The following is a 14,723-nucleotide window of genomic DNA, read 5'->3' on the forward strand; positions in this document are numbered from 1 at the left end:
ACTCCAGCTTGGCTCCCCCAGGCGGCGTTCCAACCTCGGAGAATCTCCCGGGGACCAGAGGGGTGGGGGTTGGGGGCGGCGGGCCGCGGCTTGTACCTTCCCAACATGGCGCCCCCCGTAGGCCGCCTGCCGCGGGCCCGCCGCACTTACGTGTGCGCGCGCGCGTGTGTCCTGTGTGCCGGTCCCCGGCGCATGCGCGCTCCGTGCGGTCTTCTCCCGGCCAGAGCAGCAGGAACGGCGGCGGCGGCGGTGACGGCGGCGGAGGTGGCTGCGGCGTTAGAGTGGAGGAAGATGGCGGCTCGGAGCGGCTCCGTGTCCCGCCAGCTGTGAGGAATCCCGAGTGCGGCAAGCGCGGCCTGGGGCGGAGCGCCTCTGCTCAGGTCCTATCCCCGGCTCCCTCACCTTCTTCGCCAGCGGAGCGTACCCGAGAGCGTGGCGCTGGCTGGGCCAGGTGAGGCCTCTTCCTCTCCCGGGGCCGCGGCGGGGAGCTGGCGGCTTATGCCCTTTATGCCACGGGTCCGGCGCAGGCCCTGCACCCCGCGCGGGGGTCGGTGCCGGCTGGCCTGGGGGCCTTGCTGTAGTCATTCTCGGCCTCCCCGGGTTAGGCAGGGAGGAGGAGAACCCCTTTCCAGGCAGCCCTTGGGATGGGGGCGAACCCGGCCTCTCCCCTCTAGCACGGAGGTTTTCGTCCCCTCACCGGAGCCACGAAAGGGTATGTGACCAGGGTAAGGATGGCTCTGGGGTGTCAAATTATCTTCCACCCCACCCCCAAATCTTTAACGCCTTTTGAGAGGAGCCGGAGTTCGGTGCCCTCCAAAATTGGGGCTGCGGCGAGGGGCCGGCATCTCTGAAGCTGCAAAAGGAAGATTTTGGAATTGGCTTAAAAAATGAAACACAAGCAGCCTTTCCTACCCCTTAGTTTTTTGAGTGTTCCCCCAGAGAAGTAGGAACTGCGGATCTCCTTGATTGAGACAGCAGCCCACGTTGTGACCGTGGAAGGCTTCTGGTGAGAATTGGTGCAAAGGGAACCGTGGAGGGTGGGAACCAATTTGTAAACGAAGAAAAAAACAGTCGTAAGATCTTGATAGTGTCTGGAAAGTAACTTCGGGGCTAATGAAGTCCTCTCGATCCTTTGAAACCTTTGGATTGTTAAGATTCGGAATACCCAATTGCTTTTGTCTGTTAATCTCCCGAATTTTATTAGGAAAATAAAAACTTTATTTCTAAATTGCCAGAGTCTTTGGACTTTTCTGTGGTGGGATTCCTATTTGCTCAGCGTGAAGATTCAGACACATTACCAGTTCTCGCTTGCTGGCAGGGACATTGTACTATACTTACGCTTTTTGAGAACAACTTTTGTTGTTGTTCAAATGCTAATTTGGAGACTTTGATTTTGTTTCTTTCAAGTAGGGAAGCCGGTTTGAAGCCTTGTGGTCTCTTCCTTGAGGAATGAAGGCTTCAGTTGCAGTTGTGCTACGGGGAATTGTTGAGGAGATAGCATTGGCTTGGACACACCAAATACCTTTTATAACTTAAATTTGTTTCGCTTGTGCTTAAGAATGATGACGTCATGGATTTAAAGGGACAAGGAAAATTTGAGAGGAAATAGCATCATTTAGAATTGAACATTTAAGATTCAGTCTATAGCTTTTACAGTGAATAGTGGTGCTCTGTTTCAGATCCCTAATTTTGAGCGTATTCATGTGTATAATCTGACTGGTTTCCTTTCTGTTGTATGTTGTCATTTTATATCCTGTAACTGTTTGCTTTTGACAAGCCTAGTATGAATATATTACTTTATCTACATTGACCCATGGGTGTTTTGTGTACTTCAAAAAGCTTTTAATTGTTAAAATGACAACTGTTTAGTTTAATAGTAGCTAATTTTTTGACCATTTTTTTCTTTTCTTAAAGCCTTTTCCATGGAGATTTGTACATTTTCTTAGTGCCTTTGCTAAGGACATAAACCTAAACCAACAACTTCTCCATTTTAGACAATTGGAGAGCCACTCTACATTTCAATTTGCTAATAAAGAGTCATGAAATTAATGCAGTAAAACATCCTGGTGGTTTGACATTATACTTCTTGGCATAATGTGTTGCATTGTTGTGCTAAATCATCATCAGATATTGATGCAACTTCATGACATCCATGACATCATTCACTCTCCAGCATTTTGCCTTTTGCAATTTCTTGCCTTCTCAGAGTCACAAAAAAAGAGGATCAGGAAAAATAGCTTAGGATGCTTCTTAAATGTCTGATTTCTAGAAGAGCCTTCTGTAACACTGCTTTATATAGTTAAATTCTATAGGACTCAGAGCTGTGTAATTGCTACCCATTGTGAAAATGCTAGCAAAACCTTTAGGTTTTCAAGAATATTGAGGTCCCAAGGAGAAGTTATCTCAAAGATGAACAAATATGTGATTATCTTTGTGATTTCAGGGTTGTTTTAGTCAGTCTATATAAAACTAGAAGCCATTTGTTTAAATAATGCCCTTCCCACTTCACAAGATTGTTAATGTGAAGCAAAAGAGTAATGTTTGTGAAAGTGCTTTGTAAAATAGAAGGTGAATGTAAGATTGATTATTCAATAACCAGTTTTATGAAAATACCTATTGAGAGCCCTCTGTGTGCTGGACATTTTGGGAAGGGGGTACTGATGATTCTAAGATAAGACAGCTTTTGGTCTCAAGTTGCCTGCAGTCTGGTCGGGGAGCCAGACTGAGAAACTAGTTAAATATATTGTAGTGTAAGAAATGCACTGAATCCAAACAAGGGAGTCAAGGAAGGCTTCTCAGAGCCAGGATGGCTTTCCCCAACCTTTCCTATTATTCTGCAGAAAAATATGCCTTTTGTGAGCAACCTGCTTTTTATAAAAACTTAAAAATTTTCTGTCACGAGTTCTTTTCCTCTTTTATTCATTCATTGTCATGACACTTCCCACACAGTATGCCCCAGTTATGGTTTCTGCATTCTCAAAAATCCACCAGAGTCTTGGGAGAACCTTTTTGAGAGTGAGTCATATGCACAGGCAATAAACACAAACATTGCAGCTGCAATTTAAAATATCTCCGATTACTAAGTGGTGACAGCTCTAGAGTGGTGATGCTTTTATTTTTGTTTTGTAAACTGCCACAAAAAGTACTGTATGATTTGAATTTGATCACATTCGGTTAATAAATGTTTAGTTGTCAGTCCCTTAGAATGACAGCTGTAAGTGATTAGTACTGTCTCCTGTCTCCCAATAACTGTAAGTGATTAGTACTGTCTCCTGTCTCCCAGTAATAAATAAAACAAGAAGGTCCTTCTCCTTTTGAGGTGAAGCTGACAGTTTAAGCCAGAAGTATACTAAACTATTTTATAGAATCTATTTATGTAGATTGAGGCTGCTTAGCATCTCTGATATTAAACTTCTGTTCAATGCAAGTTCCTCATCTTAGTGCTGTGGTATTTTATAATTAATTTAGCATGTTGTCACCTACATTGCAGAAATTTTACAGATTTTTGGATTGAGTAGAATCTGTAAGTGGTGCAGTATTGAACACATACCATCTGTATCTTAACTGAACATGAGTGCTTTAAGGTAGTGGTTGACAAGAAAGTGAAGGTGATGTGTTTGTTCATTCTTCTATATTGTGACAGTTTGTCACATGTAGAAAGATATGACCTACAGACAAGTCATTTTAAAATTGCCCAGTATGAAGCTCATAACACTACCGCTTATTTTTAAAATTGTTTCTTGTGACATTCTTCTAAATGTCTTGTAAAATTAGTGGTACTCCTATATAGCTTAATTTTGTGCTTACTTACTCAGGCATGTATTGGAAAGCGAATTTGCTTTGAATTCTGATTCTTCCTGTATTGTTTCTACTTTTTAATTTCCAAAGTTTTCTCCTAGGCTTTTTATTTAATTTTTTCTAGTGTTGCTGTTCTGTTTTGCTTCAAAGGTGGAAGTATCCTGTGGTACTTTGATGCTTGTTTATATATATAAATCTGATAAATGTACAGATATTATATAAAAGAATAGTTACTTGTAAAATTTTACTACTCTGGACAGTAACTTAGCTTAGATAGTAACATATTTTCTCTTGTCTCCTAGTAATACATAGATTTCAGGTAGTTCATTTAATTTCTTTCTTTTTTTTTTTCCTGGCTGCGTTGGGTCTTCGTTGCTGTGCCCCGGCTTTCTCTAGTTGCGGTGAGCAGGGGCTACTCTTCGTTGTGGTGTGCGGGCTTCTCATTGCAGTGGCTTCTCTTTGTTGCGGAGCACGGGCTCTAGGCACGCGGGCTTCAGTAGTTGTGGCACGGGGGCTCAGTAGTTGTGGCTTGTGGGCTCTAGAGGGCAGGCTCAGTAGTTGTGGCACTCAGGCTTAGTTGCTCCACGGCATGTGGGATCTTCCTGGACCAGGGCTCGAACCCGTGTCCCCTGCATTGTCAGACGGATTCTTAACCCCTGCACCACCAGGGAAGTCCCAATTCATTTAATTTCTATAAAGACAAACAAGTTCCAGTTTTAGCTACTAATATTCCCTTAGAATATTTAACATTTAGGATACTTTTATTTCACCTATTTTAAGGAATTCGCTGGTATGGCATACTCTTCCAAATTTGTGTTTCCTTTATTATTCTCATCTTAAATGTTGGATTCATGTTACTATCTAGAGAACAAGAAATTTTTTTCCAGAATGAACCTCTTGGTGCATTGTTTGGAGAAAGATTGATGTTAATTATAAATTGATCAATACAGTTTTACTAAATGTTGCCTCTCCCATCTGCTGGTTTTTCAGATGCAAATCAAGGGAAAATGGAATTTATCCTTCTGTTTCAGTATTTATTTTTAAAACTTTTTTGCTAGTTGTCTTGCTGTGTTTTGCCAAAAAGCGACAGTGTCTTGTCTTTTCTTGGTTGATCCAGCAGTGTTATGTTTGCAGTCTGTTCTGCAGGACTGCTTTCTTAGCTTTTGCTTTGAGATACTTAGATAGATCCTTCAGTCTAGTCAAAATCAAGCAAGCTGCTGTCTTCCTTATTACTGAATCTGAAGTTTTACTTTCCTGTGGGTCCTTCAAATTTTGATTTGTCTGTCTTCCTTACCTCCCCCCCCCTTTTTTTTTTTTTTTCCAGTAAATGCAGTTCTCTCTTCCAAGTGTGTTTCATAAATCATAATGGAATTTTGGAATATAATTCCCCATAGAGCTGCATAATGATGTGTGCGTTAGAATTTCACATTTTATTTAACTTATAAGTAACTTAATGGTAATGAATCTTGAAGACATTATGGTAGGTGAAATAAGCCACAAAAGAACAAATATTGTATGATTACACTTGTATGAGGTACCTAGAATAGTCTAATTCATAGAGAAAGTAGAATGGTAGTTGCCAGGGGCTGAGGAGAGGAGGGAAAGGGGAGTTACCTTTTAATGGATATGGAGTTTTAGTTTGGGATCAAAGTTCTGAAGATGGATGGTGGTGATGGTTGCACAACAATGTGAATGTACTTGATGCCACTGAACTGCATATTTGAAAATGGTTAAAATGGCAATTTTTATGTCAAGGTATAAACACACACACAGAGGAAGCTTAATGGTTTACATATGCTCTGTGGGCTGGCTTGATAATTATTTATTTCAATAAAGTAATTAAGATCATAGGCTTTGACCCCAGGTAGTCCCAGGCCCCTACCCTAGTTCTGCTACTTTCCTTGGGTATGGACCTTAGGTTCTCTAAGCCTCAGTTTTTTCATCTATAAAATGAGGATGATGCCCACGTTTTGGGACAATTAAATGTGGGAATACGTGTGAACCTCTCAGCACATTGCCTAGCATATAGTAAACACTTAAATCTTAAACATTATTATTACATTGTTTCATGGAACATTGAAACTGGGACAAGGGGAACTTGTCTCCTAGCTTCCTCATAGCGTAGTCCAGTGGCATACTTGTCCTGTGTGCAGACATACCTGTAGCAGGAATACATGTTTTCTGGTTTCCCCTGTGCTTCCCTTTCTGTCTTTGATTGGAGAACTGGGCTTATTCATGTCTTCATTTGATACCACTGCCCTTATGTCTCTTAAATCCATCTAGATGTGATCTTTCTTTTATGCCTCTTGGTTTTCCAGGGACTTTATAGAGCATATCCTCTAACTCCACTGTCCACGTGTTCACAACTGAGTCCATTGTTTCACCTCTTACCTCCCTTAACATAAAAACCTTTACTAACCAAGTTCCCTTCTCAGTATTCCCATTTCTGTAGATAGAATACTTTTATTCTGGTCTGATAGACCATGAAACTGGGAGTCTTTTGTTAATACTCTTTTTTTCAAAAAAAATCTTTTGTATCCTGCCATGTAGATCTGTATTATCTTCCTCAGTATCCCTTAGATTTCCCTGCTCCTCGTTACACTTGCTGACATGACTCTAGACCAGGCTTTTATGAGCTGAGGGCAGACTGAAGTATTGCTATAGTTCTTAATTAGTCTTGTTGCCAGGGCTCTGCTACTTACTAGTTGTATGATCTCAGCCTCCCTCATCTTCAAAATGGGAGTTACAATTCCTACTGCATGACATACATGTGCAATATTTAGCTAAATGTCTAACACATGGTAAACACTGCATAGGAAGTATTTGCTGTTATTTGAGTTTTTCTTCTTGGTAATTTTTGGAAATGATTAAGATTGAAGTGACAGTATTACAACAGACCAATCTTAAGGGACTACGATCTGAATGTTTCCCCTCTGATCGGGAAACTATGGTAACTCATTATTGCCTACTGCCTTACTTATCTTTGAAGCTCTCCATTTGGCCCTCATTGTACCTACCTTTCCAGCCTTATTTTACATGACACCCATCATGCAGTCTGTTCAAACCAGACTAGTCTCACTGCCTCTCATGTATATCATGTTCCTTTTTATAACTGGAATATTCATTTTCCTAGGTAGGAGGCATTTTTTTCATTAACTACTCTATCTAGCTCTGTAGAGTATCTCCTGTATGCTCCACCACTTAACCACTGTTGCCCTTGCACAATTAGGTTAAAGTTAATATCCAAAAAGAAAATTACTGTGCTAATTAATTCCTGCCAAATACTTAAAAGGGATATATCATGCAGTATAATTCATATGTAATATTTTTAGTGTCTTATATGCACATTTAGTACTTACATATTAGGCACTCAAATATTCATTCAGTGTATGCATTTCATTCTTATGGGCTGATGTTCTTCATGAGCTTTCTGAGGCATTGCATGATCCTAAGTGTCTGTTGAGTCTTTCTTGCCTTTTTGTTCATTGGTCCATTCATTCAAAAAACATTTATTGAATGCTGTGTGCTAGGCATGGTTCGAGATATTAGGGTTACAGTGGACAGAATAGGCAAGGGCTCTGATTTCCAGGATCTTATCGAGAATGAAGAAAGCAGTTAATGAATGAACAAAACTTCAGACAGTAATAAATACTTCAAAGAAAATAAAAGAGAGTTAGCTAAAAGGGAAGACTAATTGAGATTGGTTTAGAGAAGGCCTCAGTGAGAAGGTGATATTCAGGCTGAAAGACACAAGGCAGAATGTTTAATGCTAAGTTTTGGGGACATAAGGAACAGCTAGCGCAAAGGCCTAAAGTACGAACCAGGATCCAGTTGGGATTCTCAAATTGCATTTGGCTGTTGTTTAGTTTTTGCTTCATAATCTAAAATAGCCTCCTACCCTTCCCCCCATTTGTTGTTTTTTTCTTTTTTCTTTCGCTCAATGACGCTGACTTTTTGAAGAGACCAATCTGGTTCTCTGGTAGACTCTTCCACATTCATGATTTGTCTTACTATTTCCTTGTGTCAATTAATTCCTTCCTTTATCACCTTTTAAGACAGTTGACAATTTGCAATCCTTTGTGATACTGTGTATTCAAATTGTATCACACTTGATGTCAGCTTTTGCCATTATAATGATGCTGAATTTGATCACTTGGTTAATGTGCAAGTCCTAGATCTTTCCATTGTAAAGGTTTCCCTTTACATGGATCAAGTAATCTGTGGGTAGCAATTTAATACAACACAATTACTCTATTCCATCTTTCACCTGTTGGTTTTAAAGTCCATCAGAGATCCTTGCCTGAATCAGTTGTTTCACTGGAGGTTGCAAAAGGATGATTGTTATTGTTGTATTCCTTCCACATTTATTAGCTGGCTAATAAATGAGAATCAACTGAGAATTAACTACTAAAAGTCTCTCCTAATAAGGCAGGGTGTTTTGTTTAATTCTTTGCTTTTCATTGTAAATTTTCTTGGTGAAGAATTGGTCACATCAGTGGTAGCAAATGAGTTTCTTTGCTATTTTCTGTATCATTGTAGGCACATGAATTTTTATTTATTCATTATTTTACAGTTAGTTACAGCCATTAGTCTCTTTAACGCAGAACTTTCACCAGTATGAGTGTCTTCAGGCTAGTATTGTGTGTCCTTTTGACGTGCCCCGTGTGCCCTTTGGTGTTTGGGTTGTTTTCTCTCGCAAGATTTTCCAGGTGCACCTTGTACTCTCTCTGTTCTTGACCCGAAATCAGTCATTTTTCGAGGAAGACCTAGTTACTTTTACAGAGAATGCCATTAGAAACCAAGATCTGAGTGCTAGGAATGCTCATTGCTTACTGGGTCTTCATTATTTCTAGGTCCTTTCAATGGGCAGAGAGAGAAAATACGTTTCTTAGAAATCAAAACTTCATATTGATATTTCCAATTTAATTTGAATCTTTACAGGGTTCTTTTCTTTAGATTTTATATTTGTCTCTCTTTCCTTAAACTGAAAATCTTATTTTTTAGTACTGTTCATGTTTATTTGTTCTATACTACAGTATACGTAACTTTTATTTTTATTTTTTAAAAATATTTATTTTAAAAAATTTTATTTATTTATTTATTTATTTATTTGGCTGTGTCGGGTCTTTGTTGCAGCACGCGGGATCTTCGTTGCTGCGCACGGGATCTTAGTTGCAACATGCAGGATCTAGTTCCCTGACCAGGCATTGAACCTCGGCCCCCGTGCATTGGGAGCATGGAGTCTTAATTACTGGACTACCAGGGAAGTCCCATACGTAACTTTTAAAAATATAGTATTCATGTTGTTACTAACAAAATTACTGAGGTAAATTTAAAATTTATTTGTGATCCTTTTTACCCTTAGAACATTCTGTCAACATCCAGTCAAGAAAATGGAAAACATACTAGATATTTCAAATAGAGGAGACTTAATATAGGTTGCAAGACTGAGAGAGCAAAAAAGAGTAAGACAGGGTGACTTAAAGATTAATAACTAGGGTGAAACTGGGACTTCCCTGGTGGTCCAGTGGCTAAGATTCCGCGCTCCCAATGCAGGGGGCCCAGGTTCGATCCCTGGTCAGGGAACTAGATCCCACAAGCATGCCACAACTAAGAGTTTGCATGCTGCAACTAAAGAGTCCACTCACTGCAACAAAGATCCTGCATGCCACAACTAAGACCCGACACAACCAAGTAAATAAATAAATATTAAAAAATAAATAAAGTAACTAGGGCGAAACTATTACCTCAAGAGTTGGGACCAAAAGGGATAGATGGTATTACCAAACCTTTTAAAGAAAATGGAGAGGGGGGTCACCCACGACCTCAAGCACTGCTGCCACTTTCAGATCTGGGACCAAGAGGGGGAATTGCTAAGATATGCCACGTGGCTGGTGCTTGGATCATCCTCTTCCTAATTTTTATTAGTTTCTGGTTTATCCTTACAGTGTTTCTTTTTGCAAAAACAAACAAATATCTACATATATTCTTTTTTATCCTTTCTTACACAAAAGGTTGCCATATTATGTACACTGTTCAGCATTTCTTTTCACTTAATATATCCTAGAAATTATGCCTTATTGGAACAGAGGTAATCCCTAATCATATTCGCAGCTTCATTGTGTGGATGTGCCAGATTTGTTCAACTAGTCACTTTTTGATGGTAATCAGTAAGTAATGCTTTACTGCTGATCTTTTAAAAATAGATTTTGGTGGGAATTCCCTTGCGGTCCAGTAGTTAGGACTCGGCACTTTCACTGCCGAGGGCCTGGGTTCAATCCCTGGTTTGGGAACTAAGATCTCACAAGCCATGTGGCGTGGCCAAAAAAAAAAAAACAAACCCTACTTTAAAATAGATTTTGGTATGTGTGTTAGAAAGAGCATTGAGCTGATACAGGTTCTGTTTTGCCACTAAATACATGACCTTAAGGAAGTCACCTAAGTTTTCGGACTTCAGTTTCCTCATTTGTAGAATAAGGGTTAAATTGCTCCATAATCTCTAAGATCTCCTGCTATAATATTTTATATTTTTCTGAGAGTTTTATTAGCCATATTTTAAACCTATTGCTCAGTAAAGTATGTAAGGCATAGGAAAACTATAAACGAGAACATAAGGTTAAGTTTTAGAAGTACTACTGAGGGTTTTCTAAACTTGAATCTGCTCAGGTGCTTGTTAAAAAAATTAAGGTTCCTGGACCCATCCCTGTTTTCTGAAACAGTCTCTAGGAAGTGTACCTACTAGGTGATTTTTTTTTTTTTTTTTTTTTAATCAAGCAAGCTTGTGAAACAAGATTTACTTCATGTGCATATGCCATTGTCCTTTAGGTTTCCTGAGGATAGGGAGTAGTCAGGACATTATTTACCCTTCATGAATTCCTTTGCTCTGACCACCACCAGAAAAAAATATAAGTAGAAATGAAAATTTCCATTCTCTTACAGCATCTTGTCAAAATGTATTATGTTCTTTGCAGAATATTTTTGTGTCAGTGAGGATGCTGGTTCTATATGCAAACTGAGAGATTTGATAGGAATACCGTGCAATTGTAGAGTGCTTTGAATTCTGCTTCCTGAAACACTGTTTTCACCATGCTTCTCATTTGCTCACATTTAGTGAATTCCTTCCTAGAGACTTCAGAACATATTGGGTTCCAGTTCTGGTTCCTTTTCTTTTTACAAAGCTGGCTAATTGTGGGCAAATGAATTTATCTGGGCCTCATAATCTTCATCTGTAAAACATAACTGATAATATGTCCCTGATAGAATTGAGGTAGGGTTAAATGAGATAAGGCGCTTGGCACAAACTCTTAAAACCTGTTGATTCCCTTTCCTCTCAGCTAGTCTTGACACCAGCTGCACTTGAATGATTTCTTAAGAAGCTGGTACTCAGAGTCCATGGACCGGCAGCATTGGCATCACCAGGGCTAGAGTGCAGAATGTCAGGTCCCACTCCAGGCCTACTGAATCTGAATCTGTAGTTTGAGATCCACATTAAAATTTGAGAAGCATTGGCACCTTAAGAGATTTTCTTTTTGTCTGAGTTCCTAATGATTTCGTTGTTCTTTTTACCTTCGGCAGGTTGGTTTTGCTGTGCACTATTAGCTAAAGCTATTTTAGATCAAATATGTGAGCACATGTTCAGAATAAAAGTTTACCTGCAGAAGTATTTACGTGATATTATTAAATACTATTAAAAGTTAGATTTAGGTAGATTTTTTTATATTGTGAGAAATTCAGAAGAGTGCATAAAATATGTATAGTGTAAAGAATAATTATAAGCAAACATCTGTGTAACTGCCATCCAGGTCAAGTGATAGAATATTGCCAGTGCCTCAGAGGTACTTCCAGTGTACCCCTCTTTGATTACAACCATTTCCTGTCTTAGAAGTAACTACTGTCTTGTCTCATGATAATTTCCTTGCTTTTCTTGATAGTTTTATCACCTATGTGTGTATCTAAACAGTAGTTCAGTTTTGCCTGTTTGTCAGCTTTACATAAATGGAATCATACTTCGTGTATTCTTTTGTTGTCTTCTTCTGGTCAATATTAGAGATGTATCCATTTATTGTATAGATTTTCTTTTTAAAGAAGTAGAGCGCAAAAAAATTCTGGCAAGTTTTGAATAATTTTAGCTGTAGTATTAAACCTTGATTTTTTTTTTAAAGAAAACAAACATTAATTCAAAAAGATATATGCACCTCAGTGTTCATAGCAGCATTATTTATGACAGCCAAGATATGAAAGCAACCTAAGTGTTCATCAGTGGATGAATGGATAAAGAAGATGTGGTACACACACACACACTGTAATACTACTCAGCCATAAAAACGAATGAAATTTTGCCATTTGTGACAACATGGATGGACTTGGAGGGTATTATGCTTAGTGAAATAAGTCAGAGAAAGACAAATACTGTATTATATCACTTATATGTGGAATCTAAAAAATACAGCAAACTAGTGAATATAACAAAAAAGAAACAGACTCAGATATAGAGAACAAACTAGTGGTTACCAGTGGGAGAGGGGAGGGGCGAGGGTCAAGATAGGGGTAGAGGATTAAGAAGTACATACTACTGTGTATAAAATATATAAACTACAAGGGTATATTGTACAACACAGAGAATATAGCCAATATTTTATAATAACCTTTAAAAATTGTGAATCACTATGTTGTATACCTGAAACTTATATAAAACTTATATGATATTGTACATCAACTATACCTCAATTAAAAACAAAAAACCTTGATGCTTAGTTTTCTTTGGAAAACACCCATTTATACAGAGTTTGTTTTTTTCTCCTCTACTTAAAGATACATAGCTGTAATATCTAAACCACTGTGCACTTTGTTTCTAAATATTACAAAATTGCTAGTTTTGTTATATTTATTTTTGGCAGGAATATTATACAGTCTCCTGGATGTCTTTTGTTTTAAAATTAGACTGTAGAGGGGACTTCCCTGGTGGTCCAGTGGCTAAGACTCTGGGCTCCCAATGCAGGGAGCCCGGGTTTGATCCCTGGTCAGGGAACTAGATCCTGCATGCTGCAACTAAAGATCTGGCATGTGGCAATGAAGATCCCGCGTGCTGCAGCTAAGACCTGGTGCAGCCAAATAGATAGATAGGTAGATAGGTAAATAAATATTTTAATGAAATAAAATTACACTGTAGAATAGTCTACTTTTATTTATATTTATTTATTTATTTTTGGCTGCTTTGGGTCTTAGTTGCGGCATGTGGGCTGTTTGTTGCAGCGCGCGGGCTTCTCTCTAGTTGTGGTGTGTGGGCTCAGTAGTTGTGGCACGCAGGCTTAGTTGCCCTGCAGCATGTGGGATCTTAGTTCCCTGACCAGGGATCAAACTCGCATCCCCTGCATTGGAAGGCGGATTCTTAACCACCGGACCACCAGGGAAGTCCCCATTCTACTTTTAAATATGTATTTTTACATTTAAAAATCAGAACCAAGTTGAATTTACTGAAAATTTGGGAGACATTTTTGCAAATTACAGAATAGATGCTTGTTGTAATCAATTCACATAAGTGAATCCTTTTTTACAAACTACCACAGATAACTACTTTTGACAGTTTGAAATGAAATTTTCTCTGTGGATACAAAAAAAATTCACTTCTGCATTTTTAGGCAGAAATGGCTTTTTAAATTTGTAATATGTTGTAGAGTATTGTCCACCTCCTTTTAACAGCTACTTAAGATTGTGGTTGTGTCATAATATGTTTGTCTACTCCCCTGTGAATGGACATTTGGCTTGTTTGTATTTATTTTTTAAATTTGCTGTTAAAACAGTGCTGCATAGAACACCTTTTTTGCAATTGTGCCAAGGTTTACTTCAGACATATTTCTAGAACTAGAATGTCTGAGTCATCTGGCCTGTGCATTTAAAATGTTGATAGATAACACTTTAAAAAAGATTTTAACAGGTATGATTTAGTTTTCCTTGACAGTCCTCAACTTGATCGGAAATTTTGAATTATTTTTATCTTAAAATTTATCTTTATTCCTTTGTCATTGATCCATTCTATTCATTTACCTATTGTCTACTACTTGCTAGTTGCTGAAGGCAGTATATACATGAATTAGACATACTTGCTGAGAAAGATGTGTACCTGATTATTATATATGGTAGAAAGTGAGAGGGAAATATAAAGGGAATTCAGAAAAAGAGATTCCTTCTAGTTGGAGAAATCAGGGAATGTTTTCCACAGTAGGTGGTGCTTGAGCTAACCTCGAAGGATGGGTAGATTTGCACGTAGGAAATTGTTTCCCAAACAGAGAGCAGCAAGGACAAAGGATTTTAGAGGTAGGAAGGAAGAGGCTCTGCTGAGATTCAGTTTGGCTGAATGATAGAAGACTAGACTGCAGTAGGGAGAGATACACAGAAAGAGAGGTTAGACCCAGATTGTGTTGACTTTAAAATGATATACCAGCTGTGGAAGACAGTTCTTCAAAAAATTAAACAAGGGACTTCCCTGGTGGCGCAGTGGTTAAGAATCCACCTGCCAATGCAGGGGACACGGGTTCGAACGCTGGTCTGGGAAGATCCCACATGCCTCGGAGCAGCTGGGCCCGTGCGCCACAACTACTGAGCCTGCGGTCTAGAGCCCGCGAGCCAGAACTACTGAAGCCTGCGTGCCTAGAGCCTGTGCTCCGCAACAAGAGAAGCCACTGGAATGAGAAGCCCACGCACTGCAACAAAGAGTAGCCCCTGCTCGCCACAACTAGAGAAAGCCTGCACGCAGCAACGAAGACCCAACGCAGCCAAAAATTAAAAAAAAAAAAAAAAATTAAAGAGTTACCGTATGATCTAGCAGTTCCATTTCTAGGTGTCTATCCAAAAGAATTGAGAGCAAGAACTGAAACAGATATTTGTATATCAGTGTTCATAGTAACATATTCACAGTAGCCAAAAGG

General features: G+C 39.1%; 1 protein-coding gene across 1 annotated transcript in view; it reads left to right on the forward strand.

Moving 5' to 3' along the window:
- The first annotated feature begins 229 nt into the window (after positions 1–229).
- FBXO42 (F-box protein 42) overlaps positions 230–14,723 on the forward strand; it is an 84,470-nt gene continuing 69,976 nt past the window's right edge. Inside the window, exon 1 of the mRNA XM_061187068.1 lies at positions 230–451. The gene's annotated coding sequence lies outside the window, so the exon portion shown is untranslated. The remainder of the gene's footprint in view (positions 452–14,723) is intronic.

This window comes from Eubalaena glacialis, chromosome 3, assembly GCF_028564815.1.
Source record: "Eubalaena glacialis isolate mEubGla1 chromosome 3, mEubGla1.1.hap2.+ XY, whole genome shotgun sequence".
NCBI classification, from domain to species: Eukaryota; Metazoa; Chordata; class Mammalia; order Artiodactyla; family Balaenidae; genus Eubalaena; species Eubalaena glacialis.